The sequence below is a fragment of the Cyprinodon tularosa genome, unplaced genomic scaffold (assembly GCF_016077235.1).
Source record: "Cyprinodon tularosa strain WSP-4 unplaced genomic scaffold, ASM1607723v1 ctg1124, whole genome shotgun sequence".
NCBI lineage: Eukaryota > Metazoa > Chordata > Actinopteri > Cyprinodontiformes > Cyprinodontidae > Cyprinodon > Cyprinodon tularosa.
Genome location: NW_024037921.1, coordinates 576,604 through 596,218, shown reverse-complemented (window position 1 = coordinate 596,218; position 19,615 = coordinate 576,604). Strand labels below are relative to the sequence as shown.

The 19,615-nt window shown below is 43.9% G+C and overlaps 1 protein-coding gene across 1 annotated transcript in view; it reads left to right on the top strand.

Annotated features, from left to right (window-relative positions):
- LOC119793812 (G-protein coupled receptor 42-like) overlaps positions 1-19,615 on the top strand; it is a 36,896-nt gene that overhangs the window by 13,638 nt on the left and 3,643 nt on the right. The window lies entirely within an intron of this gene.

Here is a 19,615-nt window from a genome sequence, read left to right as displayed (position 1 = left end):
TCATATCTCTCCTATCCTGGCTTCTCTTCATTGGCTTCCTGTTAAATCTAGAATAGAATTTAAAATCCTCCTTCTCACATATAAAGCCTTAAATGGCCAAGCTCCATCTTATATCAGAGATCTGATTGTTCCTTATGTTCCTAACAGAGCACTTCGCTCTCAATCTGCAGGTTTACTAGTGGTTCCTAGAATTTCTAAAAGTAGAATGGGAGGCAGATCTTTTAGTTATCAGGCTCCTCTCCTGTGGAACCAACTACCAGTTTTAGTCCGTGAGGCAGACACCCTGTCTACTTTTAAGGCTAGGCTTAAAACTTTCCTTTTTGATAAAGCTTATAGTTAGAGTGGCTCAGGTTATCCTGAGCTATCTCTATAGTTATGCTGCTATAGGCTTAGACTTTTGGAGGACATAGGGACCCCCATTTCATCATTCTGCTTCATTCTCTCTCTGTTCTCCTATTCTGCAGAATCTGTTAGTTCAATCTCTAACCTTCTGCTCTCTCTGCTTTTCCTCAGAGTAGCTTTGCCTCGTCTGTTCCTGTTTGGCTGTGACGTCATCCTGGAAAGAAACATCAGCTGTGCTGCTTCCATCAACACCCTTGTTTATAGATGTTGGAGATCGGCCTGTTTTCCAGTGTGGTCCTGTTTCTCTGACCGTGACTGAGTGGATGTGCTCTCTTTGTCCTCTGGAATGGGAGCTGGCTCGGAGCTCGTCTGCCTGGCTGTGTGTTCCTGGACGGGGCCGCCTTTTACAGCTGCTTTTTGTGTCTCTGCTTCTGTCTCCTTGAACCCCAGTCGGCCTCGGCAGATGGCCGCTCACACTGAGCCTGGTTCTGCTGGAGGTTTCTTCCTGTTAAAAGGGAGTTTTTTCCTCTCCACTGTCGCTACAAGCATGCTTAGTGTGAGGGATTGTATTTGAGTCAATGAGTCGATACAATCAACTGGTTTTCCTTAGACAGAAAACTTTGTATCAATTTGACTGTATGATCTGGTTGAACTGTAAAGTGCCTTGAGATGACATGTGTTGTGAATTTGGCGCTATATAAATAAACTGAATTGAATTGAATTCTCTGAGAGAGGGAACCGGTTGGGTCCAGAGACTGTTGGTTCAGCAGAGCGCTCAGCAGCTGCAGCGTCTAGCTTCTGACTTTTAGTGACCGACCTTGGTTTGAGTTATAAGCTCTTTCCCTGAGAGCAGCTGGTGGATTCCAGAGTGAGATCTTCAGGTTTGGCTCTCTAGGGCAGGCAGGCAGGTAACAGGCTAAGCTCATCCAGAGCTTCACACGAGAGACAGGTTTCCTAGGAGCGAGAAGACAGAGGCAGGTTAGAATTGGGTTTCTCCTAGAGGCAAAGGTTCAAGTAGTAACAGAGGCTCAGGTTCGCTAACCAAACTTGGTCAACACTGCGGCGTTGAAAGAAGGTCTGGCAGCTGCTTATATAGGCAGGTCTCCTGATGGGCTGATGAACGTCAGCTGTGCTGGAGGGCTCCAGCCCAGGAGATCCACAGCACACTCTGCTGGAGAAGGTGGGAATCTCCAGATCCCAACAGTACCCCCCTCTCAACGACCGCCTCTTGGCAGTCCCGAGGATGTGGACGGGAGGGACCTCTCGTAATCCTCGATCAGGGACGGATCGAGGATAAACGAGCCAGGAACCCAGGTGCAGTCCTCCGGACCGTAGCCCTCCCAGTCGACGAGGTACTGCCAACCGCGACCTTGCCAACGGGAGTCCACGATCCGGCGAACCGTGTAAGCCGGGTGACCATCAATGTCCAGGGCGGGTGGAGGGGAGTCGGAAGGCGGGCACAAAGGACTTGAGACGACAGGCTTTATCTGCGAAAAATGGAATGTAGGATGGATGCACAGAGAAGGTGGCAGGTGTAGGCGGACAGCAGAGGGGTTGATTATTTGATCAATCCTGTATGGACCGATGAACCTGGGTGAAAGTTTTTTGGACATAGCCTTCAAGGGAATGTCTCGGGTTGATAGCCAAACCTCTTGGCCTGGAGTGTAGTCAGGGGCCGGACGTCTCCTGGAGTCTGCGAACCTCTTGGTTGATACAGAAGCACGGGTGAGGGAGGTGATGGTATCTTTCCAGATACGCTGGCAACGGCGGATGTGATGATGGACAGATCTGACCGTTATCTCTCTCTCGTCTGCGGGGAAGAGTGGAGGCTGATACCCTATGGACACTTGAAAGGGGGATAAACCAGTAGAAGCAGATCTAAGGGAGTTATGAGCATATTCAATCCAAGTCAGGAACAGACTCCAGTCAGAAGGATTGTTTGAAGTCAGGCAGCGGAGAGTGGACTCGAGTTGCTGGTTCATCCTCTCCGTCTGCCCATTAGACTGAGGATGGTAACCCGAGGTGAGAGAAGACTTGCAATTTAATGCAGAACAGAAAGCTTTCCAGACCTGTGAGATGAACTGGGGACCACGATCTGAGAGGATTTCTTGAGGGAGACCATGGAGGCGAAAAACATGCTTCACGAGACGCTGAGCCGTCTGGAATGCAGTGGGGAGCTTTCTGAGGGGAATTAGATGACAGGCCTTGGAAAATCGATCAACGATGGTTAGTTTTATAGTCATACCTCTAGAAATCGGGAGACCATTGACAAAATCGACAGCGATATGAGACCAAGGACGGGTTGAAACAGGTAGAGGATCGAGCAGACCAGAAGGTGGTTGGTGGGAGGTCTTGTTTCTAGCGCAGATGGGACAAGCCAGAACGTACTCTTTGACGTCTTTATGCAGAGACGGCCACCAAAATCGCCTGTTTATTAGGGCGATGGTTCTGCTCACTCCAGGATGGGCCGAGAATTTAGCTGCATGCATCCACTGGATGAGGCGGGATCTGACGGAAGACGGGACATACATTTTATTAGGAGGACCATTACCTGGGTCAGGTTCAGAAGCCAGGGCAGAGTTGATCAGATCAGTGATCTCCCAGGAAATGGCTCCAATGGTACATGAGGCAGGGAGAACAGGTTCGGGTGTCTCAGGTTGATCGGAGGAATACAGACGAGAGAGAGAGTCGGGCTTGACGTTCTTGGAACAAGGTCTATAGGAAATTATGAGATTGAAACGTGAGAAGAACAAGGACCACCTTGAATGCCGTGGGTTGAATCTCTTTGCAGATTGGATATAAGCCAGGTTCTTGTGGTCTGTCCAAACCAGTACTGGATGCTCAGCCCCCTCGAGCCAGTGTCTCCATTCCTCCAGGGCGAGCTTAATGGCAAGAAGTTCTCGGTCTCCAACATCATAATTTTGTTCGGCTGGGGAGAGTCTGCGTGAAAAAAATGCACATGGGTGAGTTTTCTGTTCAGAATCTGACTGCTGAGATAGAACAGCTCCTACACCGGAATCAGATGCATCCACCTCTAGGATGAACTGTTTCATAGGATCAGGTTGAACCAAGATGGGGGCACTGGAAAAGAGTTTCTTTAATTTATTGAAGGCATTTTCGGCCTCAGGGGTCCATTGGAATGTTCTCTTAACAGATGTAAGAGCTGTGAGGGGTGGAGCTGTCTGGCTATAGTTTCTTATGAACCTCCTGTAGAAGTTTGCAAAACCAAGAAATCTCTGAGGTTGCTTGCGGTTTTCAGGTGTAGGCCAATCCAGAACTGCCTTTATCTTGTCTTCTGATGGCTTCACCTGCCCGCCCTCGAGCACAAACCCTAGGAAAGTGACAGACTGTTGATGAAATTCACATTTTTCAGCTTTCACAAAAAGTTTATTTTCCAGAAGTCTCTGAAGGACTAAACGAACATGTTTCCTGTGGTCTGAGAGGTTCTTGGAGTAGATCAAAATATCATCGATGTAGACAAAAACAAAAACATTCAAAAAATCTCTGAGGACGTCATTGACAAGAGCTTGGAAACAGGCAGGAGCGTTTGTGAGGCCAAAAGGCATGACCAGGTGCTCAAATTGCCCTAAGGGGGTCTTAAAGGCCGTTTTCCATTCATCCCCTTCTCTTATTCTAAGGAGGTGGTAGGTGTTTCTTAGATCGAGTTTGGTGAACACTGTAGCACCTTGTACAGGTTCAAACGCTGATGCCAGTAATGGTAGGGGATATTTATTTTTGACGGTAATCTGATTCAAACCTCTGTAGTCTATACAGGGGCGCAGGGAACCATCCTTTTTACCCACAAAGAAAAAACCAGCACCGAGAGGAGATGAAGATGGGGGAATTATTCCAGCAGCTAGAGATTCGTTGATGTATTTTTCCATGGTTTCACGCTCTGGTTTGGAAATATTATACAATCTACTGCTGGGAAGAGGGGCTCCTGGTAGTAAATCTATGGCGCAGTCATATGGTCTGTGAGGTGGAAGAGACGTCGCACTGACCTTACTGAAGACTGGTGCCAGATCATGATACTCGGGATGAACAGAAGTAAGGTCAGGAGAGTCCATCTCCCCCCTACCTCTAGGGGACCGAATAGCAGGAGCTGCAGAACAAAGACAGGATTCGTGACAGGAGGTGGACCAGGATTCTATGTGGTGTTCAGTCCAGTTGATATGGGGGTTATGACGTTCCAACCACTCGAATCCAAGCACCAGGGGAGAGCAAGCTGAAGGAAAAACAAAAAATGTTGGCATCTCCCGGTGGTTTCCAGAGATAAGCAGTTCTAAGGGTTGTGTCTGATGAGTGACTTGATGAAGCTTCTTTCCATCGATAGCAGAAACTCTGAGAGGTTTAGTTAAAGGAACAGTCTCAATCTTTAGCTGCTGGACCAGTTCAGAATCAATAAGGTTTCTTTCACAGCCAGAATCGATGAATGCTGACAGGGTGAGATTCTGGTTAGAAAAGAACAGAGTAGCGGGCAAAAACAAATGAGGAGTTTTTTCAGATTTTAGGTGGCCCGTCAGACTCCTCACATCCTCTGACGGGCCCTGGCTTTTGATTTAGCCGGGGGCAAGAAGCACTAAAATGGCCAGTCTCACCACAATACAGACACAGTTTAGCTTTGAATCTTCGTTGCCTCTCTTCAGGGGATAGCCTGGTGTGTCCAATTTGCATGGGTTCGGCCTCCGCTCCTTCTGAAGAAGAAAAATGAGAGATTTGGACAGGCGCTGGGAGAGTCTGATTCTTAGACCTTGGCTTGGTACTGGGTTCTGGGGAACCAGAAAAAACAGAAGCATTATTAAATGCAGGAGTTGAAACAGAAAAATTCAGGTTTCTCTGCCTTGAGTGATCTCTAGTCCGAAGTCTGTTATCCAACCTGATGGTCAAACGGATTAAATCCTCCAAACTAGCTAGTTCGTCTAATGTGGCGAGTTCATCTTTAATGTTGTCATTCAGGGCCTTAAAGTAAGCACTCTTAAGTGCACACTCGTTCCAACCTGAGGCTGCGGCTTTAACCCGGAAGTCAATGGAAAACTCAGCTACTGTTGAATCTCCCTGTTTTAAATTTAGCAGGGCTGGGGAATCAATAGTTTTATCAGTCATGGTTGAAAACTTGAGAAAACTCAGATATGAATTCTGAAAAAGTACATGAAAAACTGGACTCAGAAGAGAACCTTGCCTCCGCCCATTCAAGGGCTCATCCAGTAAGCTGAGAGAGAATGAAAGAAATCTTTTTTCTATCATTTGGAAAACTGCCAGGTGAGTGCTCAAAAAGCAAACGACACTGAAACAAAAATCCTTTACACTCCTTTTGATTACCTGAAAATCTTTCAGGAGGACTCGGACGAAACTCAGGAAATGACGTCACGGACGGTGACCTTAGTGGCGGAAGTGGTTCTGGAACAGGACGGACTGCAGACGTAGCATAAGCATTTCCCATGTAGCCAGCAAAGTTCTGCAAGACCTGGTTCTGATATTCAAGTTTATTGTGTAACTTACGGAGGGTATGTGCATGACCAAGGATTTGAGCGTCCTGCTCCTCAAGCCTCCTCCGGAGGTGATCTGCTGGGCTTTGTGTTTGGCCGCAGTGTTCTGTCATGGTTGGTTTAGGAATTAAACCCAAATGCAGAACACCACTTGGAGACTGATAAAAATTCAACAGAGTTTATTAAAGGTTTGCACAAAGTTAATATGAACAGGAATCAGGAAACAGGTCCGGGCAGGGTTTTATTAAGTGGGTTGTTTTCTGTCCTCAGTGAACTTGGCTCCATACAATTAGTCATGACACTTATCAACTACAGCCCAGTTGATAGACAGGTTATTTTTCTCTGAGTTCCTTAGCTTCTGTAGCAAATGCTACAGGAAGTAAACCTTATAGATGTTCCTGATTGAGCACAGCAGCCAGTCCATCAAAATTGGCATCTACATGTTGTCCGGGTTCGGTGTTCTGTGCTCTGCTTACTGCGTTAAGTCAGCTGAAGGATGCCAGAATGTTAAACTGTTGTGTTTGTTGAGCTCTGGTTCGCTCATCCGCCCGTCTCTGTGTTCTGAGGACTGCTGTCAGAAACCCTGCCGCTCAGATTCTGCTCTGGCATTCCCCTCAAGCCCCCTCGGTACTACCGAGTTGGACAAGAGACCCCTTTTCTGGATTCAAACTGGTTCCTTCAGCTGCTCCTCAAACCTGCCTCCGCTGTGGTGCTGCTAGGGCCCCGCCTAAGTCCCACCTGTCGCTCAGCTCCCTCCTCTCATCTGAAAGCTGTGAGTTACAGAACTCATTTCTCCACTCACCCTCCCCGCATAGGTTATCCATACTTGGCGAACTCCGAACACTGATGTTTCGAACCTCGTCTGCGGCTCCTGTTCTGAACTAACTTTTTGTGTAGTCTAATAAAAATCTTAAACTGTTCTTGTTTTCCCCATCTGTTTCTGCATGTTGGCCAAACACCTTAAAACCAAGACGCATGTAATATGTAGGGCTTAGTTGGATCAGCAAAGGCAAGGACTGGTGGATGTGTAAGACACTGAATTGCTGTGTATGATCAGGGACAGTTTACACATTAAGGGTGCGGTAATCAATACACATCTGAATGGAGCCCTTCTTTTTTCTTGCCACCACAATGGGTTATTCATATGGACTCCATTATTATCCCTTAGCTAGCAGCTTTTGTAAATGACACGTCATCTATATCGGCTTTGGCTGGAGGTTATGATCTCTCTCGAAAAGGGTTATGAGTCACGGAGGATGATTGAATGTTCGACTCCTTTAGCTAGTCCCACATCCCATTCTTTCCTTCCATACACTTGGGATAGGGAACTCCTAAAAGTCAAACAATCCATGGTCAATTGTTTTACTGAGCTCACTGTCTATGCAATTCAGTCGCAATTTCAGCTTTGTAAATGGGTGATTCTTTAACTACGGGCACTATTGGCTTTTTAAGACGAATTGGTGTTTTTTAAAAGACTTCCCAACTCGGCTGGCACAAATGTAATTTCCATCACATATAAATATTTGTCATTTATTCTAAAATACTATGATACACATAATGTTTTTTTTTTACTGGAAGAACAATTCCATATATGGTTTTAACTGTATGGATTAGGTAAATTAATTGTGATGAGGACAAGATGCAAATCTTATGTTCGCCATAACCTGAGATATAGCATTGGAATTGCAAGATACATTTCAAGGTCTAAATACTTCTTTTTAATTAAAGTGGAACATTATCTCTTAAATTATGAAGAAGGTTTTAATGAGTGATTCGAATTTGCAACAATTTATTTAAAAACAAATGGTGTGGTGGAAATGACACAGCGTGGTGGAAAATACTGGTTGTTGTGGAAATTGCAATGAATGGACCATACAGACAACAAACCTTTCTTTTTTAAAAACTTTATGGAGCATAATAATAAATAATGACAAATTAAAGCCACAAGCAGCATTCTGTGGCCCTTGCAGCTCTGCGCTGCTTGGCCTATTGCAACCGCGGGGGCCAAGCGACTGCCACCTCCTTGCTCCTCCCCAGCCAGCACAACAAGTTCCAAACTTCACCTCTGGACCTGCTGGACACAACCACAGCTTTCAGCAAGGGTTAAACTAGTGTTAAAATACGATATCTGGGACAAATCTCCTCCATCATATAGACACTGCGGCCATCTCATTTGGTATGTCTAAAGCGTAAGCTTGCTATCAGCAGGCTGTGTAAAGAGACTTATTTGCTGTAAGCAAATAAGCTTACAGCAAATCTGCTTATATAATCCTCCTCCTGCTGCTTCTCCTCCTCCTTCTCCCCATCATCCAGCTGCTCCTTTTCTTCATCCTCTGACTGCTGCTGCTTCTCCTGATCCTCTTCATCACACTTCTGCTACTTCTCCTCCTTCTCATCATCCTCCAGCTGCTAATCCTTCTCTTTATCCTCCCACTACTCCTTTTTACTACTGCTGTTTCTCATCTTCATCATCCTCCTCCTCCTTCTGCTGCTCCTGCTCTTCATCCTCTGACTGCTGCTGCTTCTCCTGATTCTCTTGATCCTTTATCACCCTGCTTCTAATCATCCTCCTCCTGATGTTGCTTCTCTTCATCCTCCCCCTCCTTCTCCTTTTGCTGCTGATGCTGTTTATCATTATCCTCCTCCTGCTGCTGCTCTTGCTGTGTCTACTTCTGCTCATCCGGTTGCTGCTGCTCCTTCTCTTCATCCCCTGCCTGCTGCTGCATCTCTTGATCCTCTTCAACACCCTTCTACTGCTTCCCTTTATTCTCGTCATCCTCCTCATGCTGCTCCAGCTCTTCATCCTCCCCTTCCTTCTGCTTTTCCTCCTCCTCCTTCTACTCATCCTCCAGCTGCTGGTCATTCTCTTCATCCTCCCCTTCCTTCTCCTTCTTCTGCTACTGTCTCTCATACGCATCATTCTCCTTCTCCTTCTGCTGCTCCTGGTCTTCATCCTCCACCTGCTGATGCTTCTCGTCATCCTCCCCCTGCTTCTCCTTCTGCTGCTGTTTCTCATCCTCCTTCTCCTGTAGCTTCCCCTCATCTTCTTCATCTTACTGCTAATGCTGCTTCTCCTCTTCACCCTCCTCCTCCTGCTGCTGCACTTGCTGCGTCTCCTTCCCCTCCTCCTCCTGCTGCTCTTTCTCTTCATTCCCAGCCTTCTGCTGCTTCTCTTCATCCTCCCCCTCATTCTGCCTCTGCTATTTCTCATCCTCATCCTCTTACTCCTGCTGCCCCCTCTGTTCATTCTCCTGCTGCTGCTGCTCCTTCTCTTCATCCTCCTCCTGCTGCTCATCTTCATCATCCCCCACCTTCTGGTGCTTCTCCTCCTTCTGCTTCTCATTTTCTTCATCTTCTGCCTGCTGCTGCTTCTCCTGATGCTCTTCATCACCCTGCTGATGCTTCTCCTCATCCTCATCATCCTCCTCCGGCTGCTGCTGGTCCTCCTCTTCATCCTGCTCATCCTCCTCCTTCTGCTACTGTTTCTCAAGATTATCATACTATTTTTGCTGCTACTGCTTCTCCTCCTCATCCTCCTTCTCCTACTGGTGCATCTGCTGCTTCTTCTCCTCTACCTCCTCATTTGATCCTCATGTACTCTGAATGTAGAAAAAATTTACTCTGTTGACCTTCCATATTGAGGTTAAAAAAGTATGGTTTTGTATGACTGGAGTTTAGAGTTTGATGTTTACCCACACCCACATGAGTCCATGCAGTTTAATAATTTTGATGACTTTTAATCTGCTATGCCTACAGTCCATGCAAAGAGAATTTGAACGCTCTTATTCAAAAAAACCAAGAGCCCTTCACTGAGAAACATCATGACTTAAAAACAGAAAATGGTATCTTTGATCCAAAATGGCCGACTTCCTGTTGGGTTTGGACCATGATTCTAATAGACTTTTCTGTGCATCCTGTTGGGATATACATTTGTTTCAAATTTAATAATCCTCAATAAAGGCATGACCTGGGGCAGTTTTGTCATACTGTTATGGCGAGAAGTCTGATTTTGATACTTGGCCACACCCACATGCTTTGTCACAGCAAAAATCTTTTGATAACTTTTGATCCCTTATTTTTTAAGTCTTGGCTCCTCAAGGAGGAGCTAGCTAACATACAATATAAAGGCAAAATAGCTAATGATGGCTTTGATTCAAAATGGCGGACTTCCTGTGGGGTTTGGACCATGGCTCCAATACAACTTTTTGTAGGTCCTGATGGGTTACACGTGTGTGCCAAATTTCATAACTCACTAAAAAAATGGCCTGGGGCTTGCATTGTGTTTAACGGCAAAGGGACCACATTTGACGCTTGGCCACGCCCACATGCTTTGATGTAGAAAAATTCCTTTAATAAATTTTTATCCTGTAAACCTCAAGTCAAGGTAGAGTGAGTTTGAAGTCTGTAACTTAAAAGCTCTAGGAAGAATGCGCTCAAATAGTTCATGAAGGTAAAAAAGCAAAGTGATTGCTTTGATTCAAAATGGCCGACTTCCTGTGGGGTTTGGACCATGGCCCCAAGAGGCTTTTTTGTAGTTCCTGAGGGGTTACATAAGTGGTCCAAGTTTCAGAACTCTCAGCCATAACATGGCATGGGGCTGATCCTTTATTTTACTGCCTAACGACCAAGTTTGATGGTTGGCCATGCCCACATGCTTTGATGTAGAAAAATTCCTTTGATAACTTTTGATCCCCAATGCCTCAAGTCACTGTACTGTGAGTATGAAATCTGTAACTCAAAAGATGTAGGAGGAGTTCGTTCAAATAAAGCGGCTATAATGTGCAAAATTACAGTGAAAATTTGAAATTCAATCTAAAATGGCCGACCTCCTTTGGGGTTTAGACCATGGCTCCGAGAGGCTTTTATGTAGGTCCTCGTGGGTGCCTTTCATAATCCTAAGTAATTGCCTGGCCTGGGGCTGGTCTTTTTAGTCTTTTTAGGGGGCGCTGTAGAGAAAGTAAGCCGAGCCCACCAATTATTGGCCTAGATTCTTGTGTGGGCTTGGACCAGGTTCCATCATAGTGACGTTGGTGCAGATTAAAGGATCTATGAGGAGATAAGAGGCAAAAGTATGGTCATGGCGCAACACCTAAACTTGCCAGGTCGCCATGGCAACGCCATTTAACTGAAACTGTGCTCCAAACAAAGTTAGACCAACATGTTTTCTGCCTTCTGACCTAGTTACAAGATGCTGATGTTTAAAATGACTGAAAGGTTTTGGGGGTGTTCCGCGGCGCTCGCGGCCGGTTCGCGGCGGATGCGCGTGGGCCCAGGCTGTGGGCGTGGCCGCCTGTGTGTTTTTCCTGGGTGGCGCGGTTGCGTTGGGTGTTGCGGCCGGTCGCCGAGGCTTGGTGCCAGGGGGCGGGGCATTTCGGTCATTGCTGTCGGGGGGGTGGTGTTCGGTGCCCGGCCCTATTCAGGGTGGCCTGGGTAGCCCGCGGACTCGTCCCCGTGGCTCCCCGGGGTGCCGGCATGGCGGTGGCTGGGGGGCTTCTTCGGGGCTGTCTCTCATCCTCCCTTGGTGGGGGTCTGATTTCCAGGGCTGGCCCCTCCTTGGTGCCTTCGCTCTTGGGGTCCCTTTGGGCGCCTGGATCTTTGGGTCTCCCGGCACTGGACTCAGTGCTCTGGGGGTGCGCCTCTTCGGCTCTCCACAACCACTATTGAGCTTTTTTTTTTCTATGGATAAACTTTACATGCACAAGTGCACCCTTACAAACAATTACAGGTGCTTGGCTCCAGGTACTCAGAGATTCACTTCCATACAGAATCCCCACATTCATATCTTAAGGTAACACAGAGTACATGTCAGACTTAATACTTTAGCGATAGTTTCAAGGTGTTTCTTTATTGTATGCCTCATACCATGTCTTTTGGTTGTGCTGTTCTTTTTTCATCTCGTTACAGGTGATGAAGCAGAATGAAAATGTTTTGCCATTATCTCCTTTCTATCTCTTCTTTCATCTTTTCTCTTTTTTTTCTTTTCTTCTTCTCTTTTTCTGCTCTATTTACATTGCAGTGTCCATATAAACTGTAAAACTCCCTGCATAATTATAATAAAGCAATTTATATGCATGAAACAAGTGGATGGCAATTGCCATACTGCTACACTTGTGAAGGTAAAATCTGTTGGGCTCTTTTTTGGCATCAAGACAATTATTCTTATTGCCAAATTGCCAGACAGGACACTGGCAAAATATATAAATAAATAAAATAAAATCTCTGAAAGGGCCCTCCCAAGTGAAAAAAGTGACTTTCTTCCCTCAGGGTGCGTGGCTTGGATGATGTCATCATTTGCCTATCCAGTAGCGTCAAGCACCCAAAGGGGCTCCTTACTGCCAAACTTGGTTCGACTTGAATTTTTTTTGTAAAAGTTATTCCATTTTGAATTTCTTGAAAAGTACCTTAACTTTAGGGCCCCTGGGGACCCCTTAAACATGTTCAAAAATGAAAACCTTTGATAATTTTTAATCTCCAATGCCTTAACTGCATAATGACCAAGTTTGAAGTCCATATCTCATTATCAAGGGCGTAGGTGTTGGGATCTGGAGGCTTGTCCACTTTCTCCACCAGAGGAGCGCGGCAGGTATAACATCTGTCCATTTCGGCGAAGCAAAACCACGCAAAAAAATAAAAAATCCTCGTAAAACGCCCGCCCGGACCGTGCTAATTTCAACACAAGTTGTGTTAGGTGACCATTACTCACACTGACATTTCTCTTTGTAAAAAATCTGAGTAAGTCCTACTGCTGTTTCAGCCTTTTAGTTGGTGGTGGCATTGTACTGAAATGAGATATAATAAAAAAAACTAACCATTTTACCTCATTCACAAGTTTCTGAGTTCTGGGTCTCTGTTTCCCTCCCTTCTGAGTGCTCAAACACTCAGCAGTTCAGAGAGGGGAGGGGGAGTACAGTGACGTAACGCTATGCTGCGCCTTCAAAATAAAAGCACACTAGTTAAAAAAATGTCAAAATCTAATATTTTGCGGTACAATTTTTTGGGGGTACATATTCACCTGGCTTTTATATTGGGGGGACATGTCCCCCCCGTCCCCCCCGCTTCCTACGCCGCTGCTCATAATCCCTAGGAGGAGTTTGTTCAACATGAGCGAAAATGAAAAAATGGCCAAAAATCGCACTTTGACCCAAAGTGGCTGATTTCCTGTGGGATTTAGGGCATACCTCCAAGAGACTTTTTTTCATGATTTGAGGAGATCTACTTGTGTGCCAAATTTCAAATCTCTGTACCTTACGGTTTCCCCCTAACTTACGTTAGGGGCGCTGTGGAGTAATTTCGGGGCAGCCACATATATATATAGAAAAGATGTGGAAAGTAAGAGCAGCAGTGGGGCCAGTAGTAATTGGAGCACTGGGGGTGTGACCCCCAAACTGGGAGAGTGGCTACAGGAGATTCCAGGGAAAACATCAGAGGTCTCTGTCCAGAAGAGCGCAGTCCTAGGAACAGCTAAGATACTGCGCAGAACCCTCAAACTCCCAGAGGACCCGAGCTTGAGGATGACACATACCACCCCACGAGGGCTGAGAAAACAGTTTTTTGTTTGTTCACATATATATATATATATATATATATATATATATATATATATATATATATATATATATATATATATATATATATATATATATATATATATATATATATATAGAGTTAGAATCCATGCTTCAGGCTGTTGAACATCCAGGATTTATAGTAGGCCCCCCACGTAGCTGTCCTCCAAATGTGTCTGAGCAGCCAGGCGATTGGGTAACTGTACGCAGAAAGCATATATGGATCTCTGCCCACTGGTCACCACCAACCCGTTTACGTTTCTAACCGGTTTTCCCTACTCAGTGACACACCCGCTGAGAAGCCCACTAGTGTTGCTTCGGTTTGTAAGTTTGCCAAAATAACGTTTCTCTGGTCCCCTCCCTGATCTGACCAGTGATGACATGTTTAGCAGAATGTCAACCGCTGGTTGTCTAGGTGGTGTCCTGAAAACAACGTGGGCTACATTAATAATTGGCAATCCTTTTGGGGAAAGCCTGGTCTGATTCGGAGAGACGGCATCCATCCCACTTTGGATGGTGCAGCTCTTCTTTCTAGGAATCTGGCCACATTTATTAGTCCTCCAAAACCCTGACCACCCAGGGTGCAGACCAGGAAGCAGAGTTGTAGTTTAACACACATCTCTGCAGCTTCTCTACTGTTACCCACTCTTTACTACATCCAGATAGTGTCTTGACCACAACCAAAATCTAATAAATTAGCAAATATTCCCAAAGGAGTAAATCATGATAATCCAATTAAAATAACTCCAATAGGGGAAAAAGTTAAAACGATTAAATGTGGTCTGTTTAACATAAGATCGCTTTCCTCTAAAAGTCTGCTAGTTAATGACTTGATTTGTGATAATCACATTGACTTATTTTGCCTTACAGAAACCTGGCTGCAGCAAGAGGATTATGTGAGCATAAATGAGGCAACTCCTTCAAGCTATTTAAATTTTCACATACCCAGAAGTTCTGGACGAGGAGGAGGAGTAGCAACAATCTTTCAGTCTGACTTACTGATTACTCGCAAAACAGTTAATACCTACAACTCTTTTGAACATTTAACCCTTAATTTCCCTCATCCAAATTTCAAAGCAAGAAAACCTCTTATTTTTGTAACTTTGTATCGTCCACCAGCTCCTTACTCTGAATTTTTAGATGAGTTTTCAGAGTTCCTTTCTGATTTGGTATTAAATACTGACAGGGTCATCATAGTGGGAGATTTTAACATCCATGCTGACATTGAAGGCTGCTTAAGAGCAGCCTTTAATGCTATCTTAGACACTATTGGCTTTGTTCAAAATGGGAATAGTTCCACACATTCTCATCTTCATACTTTGGACCTTGTGCTGACATACGGCATAGAATGTGAAGAAATAACAGTATTTCCTCACAACCCTGTCCTCTCTGAACACTTTCTAATAACCTTCTGTCAGGACTCTGCCCTGCTGCCTCTGCCTTCTCCACAGGTGTTCCAGGTTGACTGATGAGTGGTGCTCGCACACCTGCAGGTGGTTCAGCAGCACTGGGGTGCTCTATATGAACTGCGCTCAGACAGAGGGAGGATGCCTGATTTTCCCGGTGCTATTCGGAACCTCTCTGGCTTCCGCTCTCTGGTCACCTGGACAATCGCCATCTCCTACTTCAGGCAAGCATAGAGTTCAACCCACTACCTCTCCGGTTCGGCTTTCCCCGCTCTGAGGTAAGTGTTCGTCCAGCTGTACATTCCTCTCTGCTCCGTCTGTGGTTAATCGCCCTTTTCATTCCCTTAGACGTTCCCAGGCTCCGGCTCCCTGTGCAGATTCCCCCTCGTTTAAGTTTTCAATTAAACTTTTAAAAGATCTGCCTGTTTCCGAGTGTATTCTGCATGTGGGCCAAACACGTCAAGCCAAATATAACACCTTCAGGATTACTTTAACAGAGTTCTCCTCCCCCAAAAGAAGGTTCAATTTTAGTAGATCTTTATCAGATAGTGCAGTTATAAATTTTAAAGAATCTGCTTCACTTTCTCTCTCCTCTGTGTCGCTGAGCAGTGCTGCAGAGTGCAAAAGCTTAGCTTATTCCCCTTCACAGGTTGATGATTTTGTTGATGGGGTTGCTAGTTCTCTGCGTACTGCCTTAGACAACGCAGCTCCTTTGAAAATGAAAACTGTTAAAAATAGAAAGCTTACTCCTTGGATTAATGCAGAGCTGCGTACTTTGAAGCAAAATGCTAGGAAACTGGAGAGAAAATATCACTCCACAGGCCTACGGGAGTCCTTCCTAGTCTGGAAAAATGGTTTACTGCTGTATAAGAGGACCATTTGTAAAGCAAGAGCAGCATACATCTCCTCATTAATAGAGGAGAATAAGAATATTCCTAGATTTCTTTTTAATATAGTTGCCAAACTCACCCAGAGCCATAGCTTAGTCGAACCCTCCATTCCACGTACTCTTAGAAGTAAGGATTTTATGGGATTCTTTATAAATAAGATTGATCTTATTAAAAATAAGATCATAAGCACTCCTCTATCCGCGATTGTACCTGAGGTAGTCATGGAATCTGAACCGGGTTTAGACTGCTTTGATCCAGTTGAACTTTCTGAATTAGCAAAATTATTGTCTTCATCTAAGCCTTCAACTTGTATGTTAGATCCAGTTCCAACCAGGTTATTTAAGGAGGTATTCCCTTTGATCTCCTCCTCCATTTTAGATGTGATTAATCTATCTCTGTTACAGGGATATGTACCAAAGGCTTTTAAGGTTGCTGGAATTAAACCTCTGCTTAAGAATCCGTCTCTTGACCCAGATGACTTGGTCAATTATAGACCTATATCCAATCTTCCTTTCTTATCTAAAATTCTTCAGAAAGTAGTTGCCGATCACCATAATGAACTTTTTGAAGAGTTTCAGACTGGCTTCAGAGCTCATCATAGCACTGAAACAGCTCTGGTGAAAGTCACTGTTATGCTGATGATACCCAGCTATATCTGTCTATAAATCCAGATGAAGCTAACCCATTACATAGATTACAGGCATGTCTTGAAGACATAAAAACCTGGATGACTTTTAACTTTCTGCTTCTGAATGCAGACAAAACAGAGGTTATAGTCTTTGGACCAGAGTCTCTGAAAAAGAAGCTGATTAGCCAGTCAATTCATTTGGATGGGATTAAACTGATTTCAGATAATAAAGTAAAAAATCTTGGTGTTGTTTTTGATCAGGACCTGTCATTTAAATCCTGTATCAAAGAGGTTTCTAGAATTTCCTTCTTTCATCTGAGGAACATTGCAAAAATTAGAAATCTCCTGTCCAGGGGTGATGCTGAGAAACTAGTCCATGCATTTGTTACTTCAAGGCTGGACTATTGTAATTCTTTACTATCAGGAAGTTCACAAACTGTAGTTAAAAGCCTTCAGCTGATCCAAAATGCTGCAGCCAGAGTTCTGATGAAAATGAAAAAGAGAGATCACATCTCTCCTATCCTGGCTTCTCTTCATTGGCTTCCTGTTAAATCCAGAATAGAATTTAAAATCCTCCTTCTCACATATAAAGCCTTAAATGGCCAAGCTCCATCTGATATCAGAGATCTGATTGTTCCTTGTGTTCCTAACAGAGCACTTCGCTCTCAATCTGCAGGTTTACTAGTGGTTCCTAGAATTTCTAAAAGTAGAATGGGAGGCAGATCTTTTAGTTATCAGGCTCCTCTCCTGTGGAACCAACTACCAGTTTTAGTCCGTGAGGCAGACACCCTGTCTACTTTTAAGGCTAGGCTTAAAACTTTCCTTTTTGATAAAGCTTCTAGTTAGAGTGGCTCAGGTTATCCTGAGCTATCTCTATAGTTATGCTGCTATAGGCTTAGACTGCTGGAGGACATAGGGACCCCTTTTTCATCATTCTGCTTTCTTCTATCTCTGTTCTCCCACTCTGCAGAATCTGTTAGTTCAATCTCTAACGTTCTGCTCTCTCTGCTTTTTCTCATAGTAGCTTCATCTGGTCTGTTCCTGTTTGGCTGTGACTCCATCCTGGAGAGAAATATCAGCTGTGCTGCTGCCATCAACACCTTTGCTTATAGATGTTAGAGATTGGCCTCTCTAAAGAGCCTTTAGATGACGTGTGTTGTGAATTGCTGGTATATAAATAAACTGAATTTAATTTAAATACATTTTTCCTCCAGAGACATTGTTTCATTATTGTCCATCTTCGGTGAGTGGTTTGGTTATGGACTTCGGTTTTTGTTTTCGCCTGCCTGCCTGAATATGACTCTATTCTCCCTCCTGATTCTCTGAGCTTGCCTGAATCCTATCGGACCTGTCATGGAGTGCACTGACCTCCCTCTCAGATTCTCTGCTGGATTATCCTCCTCCCTCCATAGAAAATTGCATGCTTTCATATCAGATGCATTGTGCTTATAGTTTATTGTTCAGAATTGGATTAGGTAAAACTTGTTTGATTATAATATTATCAAAAACTACTGCTACATATGTTTGCTGTACATCATACATGCTGCTAATCTGAAAGGCATTCCATCGGTGCATCACAACAGCTATCCTATGTTTATCCTTTGTTTATTCCAGCAGTTTGTAGTGTTTGCATAGTTAAACATAATACTGTGACAGAGATTATTATATTACCCATTATTAGTTGTGGTAGTCTTAGGTTATTTTATAACAGTAACCGATTGTCTCTCAGAGACAATTTCCCTTGGATGGTGATTAATAACTTTGAACAGCCAGTCAAGGATTCCAATCTTAAAGGTAGGATTAGTAAGCCTTGGTGAATAAGCAGATTCCAGTCATAATTATTTACATAGGTTAAGTTTTTGGTTTTACCTTTGATTTCAACTACGTATTAATTAACTATAACTTCCAGTTCTGGTCATTCATAAATTCATAATCTGGGGGTAAAATAGCACAACAGTAAATATAACAGACATATATAGCTAAAGCATCATTTCCGTAAATAGAGCATACATTGTTGAAATTTCAGGGGGAGGACTGAAAATTGACAGAAATTCTGGAACGACAGAACTTCGATTCTAGTGGGATCAGATAAACAAAACATGTCGTGAGAACACATTCATATTATTTGAGAAGATATTAACATCTCACTTTGTTTGTTCCCCGGGGAATAAGGAATTGTAACTGATTCCGCTGACCAGGAAATTTAATAATTTGTTTATTGATGGGATGCCAACTTTACAGCTAGAGACAGGGGAGCTTTGTCAAAGTAATTATGCCAGTTTTTATCTTGTTTATCAGCTACAGCTTCTCCTTTTTCCATTTCTGTTTTACACTAAAGCCTTTCATAAGGCTCTATGGCATTACAAAACACTTGCTGTGCTGCAACTTTAAGGTTATGTTCACAACCTAGACTGAAGTAACCCAAATCCAATTTTTTGCAACTTCATTTTAATAGTTTCCCTTTCCCATCATTTACATTTCCTTGTCTAGAAAACAAGCAAAGGACTTCTAATTTTTCCATTTCTGTTTTTCACTAAAGCCTTTCATAAGGCTCTATGGCATTACAAAACTCTTGCTGTGCTGCAACTTTAAGGTTATGTTCACAACCTAGACTGAAATAACCCAAATCCAATTTTTTGCCCAGATGCGACCTGTGTCTGATCATTTCATGACTGCCTGAACAGCAACAATGTGAATATTTAAAATATGACCCAGGCCACCTGGCTATGTGGCCTAAATCTGAGGCATATCGGAACTTTTGATCCTTTCAAAGGCGACTTACAGTATGTCTGAACGGCCAGGTCACATCCATCCAACCTTTTTGGCAGTAATACTCGACAAAGTCCCTATTTTGGGTCTAATAATGCAGAAGCAAGAAGATGCACTCCCCCATACCTCTATTATTCACATCAGAGAGTTTCACCTCTCTACTGGTAAATTGTTATCTCATTTTGACATCCACTGATGCTATGGATGGGTTTGAGGTTTAGAAAGTGGTATTTAGGTTTCTGAGGACTATGCTGATAATATACATGGAATAATGTTTTAACTAAATGCTTTGCCATATCCAGAAGGAGTCTATCAATGAAATTAGACACTTTAATTTTACCAGAATACTTTATCTTTGGTAAAAAAAAAACACAATCAGCACCATTTTGGCTCCTTTGACCGAGTTAGTAAAAAATATAATTGCTCTCAGCACACTGGCCTCTAAACTCTTTGAGGCTTTGTTGGTTGCCAGACAGAGGTGTCTACTAATTTATGTTGTTTTGCTCTTTTGCTTAGATACATTTTTCTT